The sequence below is a fragment of the Pseudorca crassidens genome, chromosome 6 (assembly GCF_039906515.1).
Source record: "Pseudorca crassidens isolate mPseCra1 chromosome 6, mPseCra1.hap1, whole genome shotgun sequence".
NCBI classification, from domain to species: Eukaryota; Metazoa; Chordata; class Mammalia; order Artiodactyla; family Delphinidae; genus Pseudorca; species Pseudorca crassidens.
Window position 1 is genome coordinate 45,887,628 of NC_090301.1, and position 10,815 is coordinate 45,898,442.

Genomic DNA, 10,815 nt, shown 5'->3' on the forward strand with positions numbered 1-10,815 from the left:
ATTTGAAAAAAACAAATAATGTGTAGAGTATCTATTTTTCTCATTGTTAGATTTAATTTTGTCAAGAAATCCTATTCATTTTTTATAGTTTTTGACAATAATCCTGATTACAACATAGTCTTGAAGAACTTTATATTTGAATAGTTTTCAATAGTTTATTAGCTATCCTCCACAGAAATCTTATGAGGTCAGTATAATTATCTCTCACTTTATGGCAAGCCTATTAGAATATGTTCTCCACCTACCTACCAAAGTAGCATTGTTATTTTAGTATTCATTTTTAAAGTAATAGCAGAGGCTGTGCTCAATAGTGTATCCTTGGGCATACTGCACTTAATATGTTTTATTACCTGACACTTTTTTCATTTAATTTCTATAATGCAAATGTAAAACAATAAAGACTAAGAGACAGATGTATGACCTTCAAGATTAAGTATGAATCCATAAAGGAAAGAGGAAAGAGAGACTGTGAAAATATGGTCAATATTGAATAATTATAGATAGAAATTATTCACATGTAGTTAAGCTATTTAACTCATTTTATGTTGTCTCAAGATATATGGAAAGCTAATTATTTTAAAACTGTATCACATAAAGCTGTATGAAATAATTAATACTTTTATGAAAGACACACTGAAAACATTTTTATTGCATGATAAATTTTCAAATCTATTCTGCCCCTTGTCATTCACATACAATTGTCTAACTTGGGCAAGGGTTAGCTCTTTGGCCTCCCATTTTTGTTTCTTTAAGTGTCACCTACCCCAAAAATATTTATGAGATGTATACATGTGTACATGAGACATACTTTTTTCAGTACGACGAAGAATACCTATATTTTTACACACATATATTCATCCTAGATTTCAAAGATATATCTAGACTTTACCCAAAGTAAAATCCTAGATTTCAAAGATATATATTAGACTTTACCCAAAGTCTAATATTATATGATCTATATGTATATATACCTATAAAGTTAGAAATAAGTGGATTTAAAACTAAAGTCCTAAAATATGCTTCTTATAAAGCACACATGTTAAACAAAATCATATAGAAAATATAAAATTAAAGGAATAGAAAATATATACCAGTTATGGAATAACTGGAAGAAAAACGGTGATTAAATATGGAGCCTGGAAACAAACATATACACATATGGTAATTTGATATAGAATAAGAATAAAATGAGAATGAGATGGTGATGATGATAGTAACTTATGAGGATGATGAAGATAATGATGATGGTGATGAAGATGATGATGATGGTGGTGAGGATGATGGGGTGTTATTGTTTGCATATCATGTGCCCAGGTTTATAAATGCTTTATATACTTTAGCTGATTCAGTTCTCCTGACATCTGTTAAGGACTTTAAAAGCTATAATATAAACTAATATGGTGCTTTAGTTGCTATCAGTGGGTATCCTTGATTTTAGATTTTTAATATTAAATGTGAAAAGAAAACCTGACAACCTGATAGAAAACTAGTCTGTAAATAGGAACAGTGAATATATACACACGAGGAAAATCAGGAAGCTGATAAATCTATGTAAAGGAACACATTTCTCCACTTATCAGAACAACAAGTTACTGTTTCATGCTTATCAGTTTGGCAAAACATATAAAGTCTGAAGATACAACGGTCGGCAAGGATGAAAATTCAAAACATAAACTTTTATACAGTTGGTAGAAGAGTAAATTGGTACAGCCGTTCTGGAAAAGTTATAGAACAAATTTACCTTATACCCCACCAAGCAATTCCATTTCCAGGAGTACACCCTGGAGAAATGCTTTCACACACTAACAGGGAAACATACGTAAGAATGCTCACAAAATCAAAGCTTTTGTTTGCAAACTACTGGAATTAATTTCATGTAGATAAATCTCAAATGCATAATATTGCTATGGGAAAAGGATTAAGTAAAGGTGCATAAAGTTGAATGCCATTCACGAAAGTATGAAAATATGAAAATTAAAGCTATGTATTCTTTCAGAATCCAATATATTAAAAATATAAAAGGATGAATGGCAAAATGAAACAAATTCAAGGTAGTGACTACTTCTGGGGAAAGAAGGAGAGAGACTCCAAGAGAGTTGTACAGCTTCAATTTTATCTGTAACGCTTTGTTTTTTTTTTAAAAATGGGAAATGATACATGAAAATGCTAAATTATATTAAACCTGAGCAGTAGCTACAGAGATATTTGTTGTATCATTCTTCATATTATATTGCACATTTGAAGTATATTATAATATTTTGTATATATACTATAATCTAACAGTATGATATATTAAATATTATACAGAGGTTTATAATATAATTCATACTTTCATAACTCTTTCTTTATATATGTCCCAATATATTTCCTCCCTCCCAGTTGTCTCAGCATTCTTTCTGATTAGTATATTACCTATCAGATAGATGGAGTTCAACATGTGTTTCCTAAGTAAGGAGATGACTGACTGAATATTAAAATCCTTCTATATACAGAGTGTATAAATTACCTCCCGGAGGTCTTCAGTAGGTAAAAAAACACAAATACAGAAAGTGGGATATACTGATAAGACATTATTCATGAAAAGATTTTACTATTTTTGTGCTTTTCTTAGAAATAATTTACTCCAAATGTCCTTGGAAATTTTCACTATTTCAAAACAAATTTAAAAGATTATTTAGATTGAATTTAAGGATGATTACTATAGATATAATTAATTTTTTTTGATATAATTAATTTTTAAAAAGATGTTGGAGGGCAATCTGAGCACATAGTTTTTTCAAAAGTTATATCAGTAATCTGTAGATCTTTTACTACCAGATATAAGCAAATGAGAAATTCTTTAATTCCACTTAATAAGAAAGCTCCTTAAGAATTAACACAGTCTGAACAGCTGCTATTTATAAATGTAAATCCAATAGACAACTTTTGAGAACATAATTCAAAAACCAAAATGATAGCAAATCACATTAATTATGTAATATAAATAATTTAAAAATTTCAAAGTATTCCTAAAATTAGGGCATTTTCATATTATGACAGTGCCTAGGGAGGGAAACATCTAAATAATATAAATTCTAATTGTTACTGTAATTTGTATATAATAAATCTTTTCTTCCTCCCCTCTCATATTAGCCTGGAGAGGAATCTATTTTATTTTGGCAATAATTTACTTTTATCATTATGGTCCTTTGTCTTATAGATAACCTGAACCTGAAACTAGAAATTTTACTCTGAGCAAAAGAAACAGATATCATAAAGGGAATGTAGCTGTTTTTAGTAAACAATCAACTTACGTGATGAAGAGTCAGAGATGCTGATCTCTTTTAGGCACTGACGGATGATAGGAAAATGGAGATGGTGGCTGACATTACACACAGGATCCAAACGTGGTCTAATATGAAGAGATTGGAAAAAGACATTAAGTGTGATTTTTGTTATTTGTAAGAAAACACAATTAGACCATGACTAATTTCAAAATGGATTTAAAGTGACTCATAACACTAAATTATATACATGACAAAGAGCTGAAAAGACAGCAGACTTGGCTCTTTCTTCAGACCAGACCTGGAGCTGCCCCAGAACTGAAGGAAAAGCATCTGCGTCTGAGGAACACAAGACTGAAGGAAACCCCTTAGGATACAGAAAGTGTCTGCTGGAGTGTCCCAGGGTAGCGGAGTCCTGGTGTCACAGTTCGTGAATAAGTTGGGGAAAGCTTTTTAAGTATGCTCTTTTCTGTCCACAACACAGTTCTGGGCAGGTTATAGTTTCTCAATAAATAACATGAGACAAAATGAATATATACATACATGCATTCATACATACATACATAAATATATAAAAAATAAAATAAAACTTAAAAAGTGATAATCTATTACTTTTTAAGGATTGGAGGGTTACTAATACTTAAAATAATCAAAAATTTCTTTCAAAAATAATAGGTTATATTGATAATAGAAAGTAGGTAGGAGTAATTATAAAGAATTAAAACCAAGTGGTAAAGGGCCAACTTATTTCCAAAGAGAAATGAGTTATAGCAGAACTTGGGGGCAGGGCCATTTTTATTTTCAAAAGAGAACATTTTCACTGCCAAGTTCTTTGGGCAAAGTTTCAATGTATTGCAACATAAAACATGGAAAAGCTGATTTTGCCATAATTTTTCTTTTAAAGATATGCCACTATTATTTGATCTCCTTGTTGTTCATTAACATCCACAAGTACCTGACACCCCCATTCTGTTTTCTGGTAGGGGTAGACCTTTCAGGTTGAATTACAGCAAAATATCTCCAAATGGTAGAATTAGTTAATCTGTTAGAAGAGGAATTTAGTATTAAGTGTTGACAAATTCTGTCAAAAATCATGATTCAAATTTAATTTTATTGATACTAAATTGTTCTTTCTGGCAAAAATTAGCCAACAATTTAATTTGTTTATATTGAATCTTTTTTTTTAATAATAAAAACTACCAACATGCAAGAGGACTCTCATTTTGTCTACTTGATATAGGGTATTAATCTAAAATAAATTGTATATTATTCAGATATTATAAAAAAAACAAGGGTGAGGCTAATTCATGCACTATGACATACAATAAGGGAATTTTACCTGCCAGAAACTTCTCCTGGATCTGAGACTTAGAGTAATATTATGGTACAGGCTTTGTTGATGCATTAATAGCATAGGATTTATATCAAGACTGTTCATTCTGGAACACAGTCAGAATCTATTTGTGGAATCAAGGGAAGATCAATGAGCCCAGTGAAGAGCTTATTCTGTTATTAGCCATTTTCTTGGTAAGACGAGAGTGAGGTTAGACACAGTAGTGGCGTAACTGTGTCTAAAATCTGCTTGCTTCTCATGAAAGATATTAAATTGAATTATTCATTCTTATACTCTGTTAAGAGAGAAGCTTAGTATAATATTAAGGTGACATTCAACATATAAAAGTATTTATAAGGGGGGGATAAGGACTTCTTTTCATGACAATAAATTAGACTGTATTTTGAGACTATCTAAAAAGCTTCTAGAATAAATAGTTTAGAATAACTGAATTTGCCTTTCAGGGGAAGAAAAAAAATATATAGTTGCAAGAGTTGCCTGATTTGGCTTTTTCAGTTTAAGGAGATTATGCATTTTATAGTAGATAAAATGATAGGAATCCCAGAACTATAAAAAATTCAGAGAGGTATTCCAAAAACTATCAATTTGAAAGAAATACTTCACCTAATCACAAATACAGCAGTTTTCATTGTGAGTTAGAGGCTTTCCAAATGGAATATTGGCTCTGGAGACCAAATCCAAAGACTCCCTTTGAAATCTGTTAAGATAGAAACTGTTTTAATTATTTTGAATTGCTTACAAAAATTCTAGCAATTTTTTTTTTTTTTTTTTTTTTTTTTGCGGTGCGCGGGCCTCTCACTGTTGTGGCCTCTCCCGTTGCGGAGCACAGGCTGCGGACGCGCAGGCCCAGCGGCCATGGCTCACGGGCCCAGCCGCTCCGCGGCATGTGGGATCTTCCCAGACCGGGGCCCGAACCTGCGTCCCCTGCATCGGCGGGAGGACTCTCAACCATTGCGCCACCAGGGAAGCCCTAGAAATTATTTTTGAATCACTTTATTCAGTTGCATAAATTTTTATTTTCTTCCTGATATTTAAACTTTACTTAATGAAGGTTTAAGTAGTATGTAACTTAAGGAAACATGGATACATTTGGGGATTAACTGCGTCATATGGAAGTATCTAATTCAACACTACCCTGGGTAAATTTGAAATCTTCAGTTCATTTACTGAAGGATGTTGACTCTTCCAGAGCAAAACAGCAACAATGCCCAGGTAATAGAGATATACTGTATACTTTCCAGATCTCTGAGTTGACTGCTCTTGGATGACTCACACCATGTGACATAATTTTACATGTTGAGATAAGATGTATGAGGAGGGTTCTTTTTTTTTTTTTTTGCGGTCCGCGAGCCTCTCACTGTTGTGGCCTCTTCCGTTGTGGAGCACAGGCTCCGGACGCGCAGGCTCAGCGGCCATGGCTCACAGGCCCAGCTGCTCCGCGGCACGTGGGATCTTCCCGGACCGGGGCACGAACCCATGTCCCTTGCATCGGCAGGCAGACTCTCAACCACTGCGCCACCAGGGAAGCCCGATTTGTTAGTTTTATCAAGGGACTTTGCACATTTCTACTACTGCCAGCAGAAAATGATGTCTCCATTGATAACCTCTGTTTTAGGCAAAGATGACATTAAAAATATTTCACATAAGGCCGTGTGGAGTATTAAAGTCCACACTGTGCTAAGAGTTTGTAGACCAGTGATATGGGTGAGTTAGGTATTCAACGTCCTGTAGTGAGACACTGGCTTGCTTTCTTGTATCAAATATTGGAAGCTTAAAACTAACACAATTTTGAGAGAGCATTCTAGAGATAAGCTATCAGTTCTCTTCACAAGTTTTCCTTCTTGAGGCAGTTAGTAGGAGTAATACTGAGCTGTATAGATTCCGAGATATACAGGAGTTCATGGGAGACATTTAAGGTAATCTGGAGAGTCCACAGGAAGTATTAATTTACTGCCAGAAACTACAGTGTGTTTGCAGTTTTCAAGAAGAGACTTCTATGCTGTCTAGGCTCAGTGCCTCAGCTCTAGATGTAGGAAACTTTAATAACCACTAAGGAGAGCTCAAGGGTCCTTCTGCTTATTCCATTTCTGTTGTGAGTCAGGAAACAACTCACCGTGCTTTTATGGTTTCAGACTTGGAGTGAAAGGGACAAATAATTTAAAAGTACTATTATCCTCACCTGCACCCTCTTTGGATTGCCTCTTTTGAAACAACTACTTACAACTTGTATGGGTACTCTTCCATGTCCTGTGGCTCCTACGCTAAATAGTCTTTCTTCAAGAGGGGAAAAACCCAGAAACCCCAATCCTCCACCTCACCCCATGCATTAGAACATGTGAGAATAAGAGGAAACCAGAGACTAGCATATTATTTGAGCAAATCACTCCATCTGCTTCCAATCTACAAGCACAAACACTCTCAGCTATTTCTGTCTCAGTTTACCAGAATCTCTAGAGCTCAAGAGCTGTGCTGGTTTGGCCTGAAGGTGAAGAAGCAAAGTTAGAATCATAACTAAAGCTCTTTTCAAATAAGATATTGGGGGCTTCCGTGGTGGCGCAGTGGTTGAGAGTCCGCCTGCCGATGCAGGGGACACGGCTTCGTGCCCCGGTCTGGGAAGATCCCACATGTCGCGGAGTGGCTGGGCCCGTGAGCCATGGCCGCTGAGCCTGCGCGTCCGGAGCCTGTGCTCCGCAACGGGAGAGGTCACAACAGCGAGAGGCCCGCGGACCGCAAAAGATAAAATAAAATAAGATATCGAAGGAATCTATTTTTCCCTTCCTTTCCTCATCTCTATAACCCTTGTCTGCCCTGATAAAGATGCAGTGCATTTTACTTAAATGTTCCTTAATGAAATAACTGACTAGTGTCATAGAAAAGGCACTTCAGGATTTACTGCTATATTCTGTGATTCATCTGCTTCTAGCTGTGACGTTGATTGATGTTTATAAAATACCTAAACCTCTACTGGCAGCTATGGTTATTATTTTAGAGCATATAAACAAAGAAGTGTGGGTGAAATTATGCAAGAAGAAAAAAATTTCTTGACTTTCCTTTCAAAATAATGTTAATAATAGCAATTATAAATTCAAGCGAAACATTTGAGCAAATAGAATTTCTTATCTAATGTTTTCAAACCAAAAGGTTGTCTTCATTAATTTTTTTTCATTCCTTTTTTTTTCCCCCCTATTTTGCAAGTTGGCTCCACGGATGTATTTTAGTAAGCACAATAATAGATCACTTTTTGACTGACTCTGATTATCATTCCACGTGGCAATAGCAGTGAGATTGTAGTCTGGTATTAAGGATCTAGTCATCTTACATTTTTAGAAGTTCTGAGATAAAGAATTGAGGCATCAGCTAAACATCAATCATTTTAAAAGTTGATAGTCATTTTAATGGTAATCTTAATAGAGTCTTTCCTTTTAAAGACACACTCATGATATATCCTTCTAGGGGTTAAAAGCACAGCTATTTGATAAACATATTGACAAGGAATTCCAACAGCTATAAAAATATAAGGCCCTGATCATCAGCCAAATAAACTAAATTCTGCTCTCAGTTAGGTCATTTGTTTTCCCGTTCAAGTCATTCCAGAATTTGAAGCCAAGTAGCTGAATAACATTGTAACACAGCCATACAATCATAGTCAGCAAGAACATTCCTAAAACAATTCAGTAAAAATCTATTGGTTGTAAATTGTAGAAAAGCATTATTATATTAAATTTTCAAAGAGGTGGAATATAAGCTTAAAGGTTTCTCTTCCTTTTCAAATTGCTGCTATAACAAATGGGTTGTAGCACCAATCCTTTGGGGAAGAAGTTGGTTTTCAAGGTTCTGGTTTATAGCTGGGATCTGTTCGCCAGTTAAGCCTTGACTTGAGATATACTTTGGTTACAAAGTCCCTCCATTCTAAGCACTCAGTTAAAAATATTGAGGTAAATCTGGGAAGCCACGTGAAGAACAGGGCAAAGCTGTAAACTCTGCTCCTCTTGCTGATGTTCTAGTTTACCCCAAGATGGCCAGACTATTCTACACTTCAAAGAGAAAAATGCCTAATTCCTTTAAAATAATAAACGCTCAATAGCCACTGGTTCTGTACCTATCTCTACTTTCCTTATTCCAAGGGCTGATTAGCTCTGGAAAGGTGAAGAAGGTCTATCTTAAATTACCACCATCTGGGACTTTTCTAGACAGTTAATACCCACTTGGTAAATTTAAGACCCCATAAATCAAGAGCCCTGGGAACTGGAGCTAGGTGTATGCTCCCAGATTTTATGGCGTTTGTTAGACTGCCAGGGTTCGAATCCTACCATTGACACTTACTAGTTGTGTAACCCTATGTCAAGGGTCTTAAATAGTTCTGTATAGAAACTTAAGACATTTAGTTTCCTTATCTAAGAAATGGACCAAATTAGAATATGTGTCTCATAGGGTTATTGTAAGTATTAAGAGAATTGTTAATATAGGTAAAGCATTTAGAACAGTGTCTGGCTCATCATAAGTCCCCAATAGGTGGTGGCTATCATTAATGTTTATTATTAATGCTAATAGCCCTACGTGTCAAGGAAAATGATAGGTACTCATTGATATATTATGAATTAATATCTCAAAATATTTTTCAATTCATGTATTTTTCTCAAAAATCTTGCTTTGCTTGTTCCATAACAATGGAATTGATGACCAGTAAAAACATGTGGTGATTAAGTAAAAATATGTATTAATGTTTCTATTAAGCAATGTAGCATGCAAAATGTAGGGGGCAGATTTAATAAATAAAAAAGTAAGAAAAATGCTCAAGGAATTTGTTGTATCTTGCAATTTAAGAACCAATCATTATTTTAATCAAAAACTATTAATGAGAATTGTTCTATGAAATAAATACAAAGAAACTTTAAGTCATATGATATTAGAAAAGCAAGTTTTATGACTAGAAGTGTATATTCTTGAAAAAATACAGATTTTCTCAATTTACATTGTCCCCAAATACTTAATAGAGTTCAAGATTAATATTTCATCCAGTTGTAGTGCCCACTTAATAATTATATGGATACATCAATGAGAGATTAGAGTGAACTCATAAGATAAGTAAAGTCTTGAAAATAAGTCCTACCAATTAAAAAAGACAAGGGATTGAGGTTATTTAGTTGGAGGAACTAAGACTAGAGTGTGAATTAAGAAGTAAACAAAAATTCCTTCTACATAAGTGATAGTCATGTGACTTTACTGAGAATTCTAGAAATCAAGGAATCTGTACAGAATAAAAGTCAGTAGGCATAATATACTCACTGACACTAGCCTGAGGAATTTTGGTCATATCTCTAAAAGCGGTTTCTTTTAAACATATGAATGGATTACTGAGAATGACTGGAACTACTCTCAGTTCAGAACGGATGAATTCATCAATAATTAGAACATTTTCGGTTGGCAATAACTAAAAACCTGACTTGAACTTGCCTAAATAATTTACTGGCCCATGTAACTGAAGTAGGTCATGCAAGGCTCAGTGATATGACTAAGAGTTCAGTTTTTATCTCTGTGATTTACCTTAAAAGATATTGGCTTTATTTTAAATGATGTTCCTCTGGTGATCCCAGGCTTCCAAGACTACATTATTCTTCAGTTATATCATCATTCATAGCAAATCTCTTGGTTTCACAGTGATTGGGTCAACTTAGTTCAGATGCCTCAAACAGTACCAATCACTGGAAACAGGAAAAGAAGCGCTGATTGGCTTACTTTCTTACTTTAGGACACTTGCTCTAAAAATGGAGCTGAGGGCTTCCCTGGTGGTGCAGTGGTTGAGAGTCTGCCTGCCGATGCAGGGGACACGGGTTCGTGCCCCGGTCCGGGAAGATCCCACATGCTGCGGAGCGGCTGGGTCCGTGAGCCATGGCCGCTGAGCCTGCGCGTCTGGAGCCTGTGCTCCGCAACGGGAGAGGCCACAGCAGTGAGAGGCCCACAGACCGCAAAAAAAAAAAAAAAAAAAAAATTGGAGCTGAGAAGATTCGGTTTCCCCAGAAGCACACCTTCATTAAATAAAAATCTGGAACTACTGGGGAAGAGTTAGAGTAGACGCCAAGAAAGCACTAACAAATCCTCCATCTAGGTCCTATTATGCAGAAATGGATTTTAATTTCTCCTTGGTAAGTTTAGCAAAATTTTCTTTAAATTAAAATAAAAAAGATTAGATAACCGCCA

General features: G+C 35.0%; 1 long non-coding RNA gene across 1 annotated transcript in view; it reads right to left on the reverse strand.

Annotated features, from left to right (window-relative positions):
• LOC137225816 (uncharacterized) overlaps nucleotides 1-3,405 on the reverse strand; it is a 66,614-nt gene extending 63,209 nt beyond the window's left edge. Inside the window, exon 1 of the long non-coding RNA XR_010944038.1 lies at nucleotides 3,294-3,405. This is a non-coding gene — a long non-coding RNA (uncharacterized lncRNA). The remainder of the gene's footprint in view (nucleotides 1-3,293) is intronic.
• Between the last annotated feature and the right edge of the window lie 7,410 nt (nucleotides 3,406-10,815).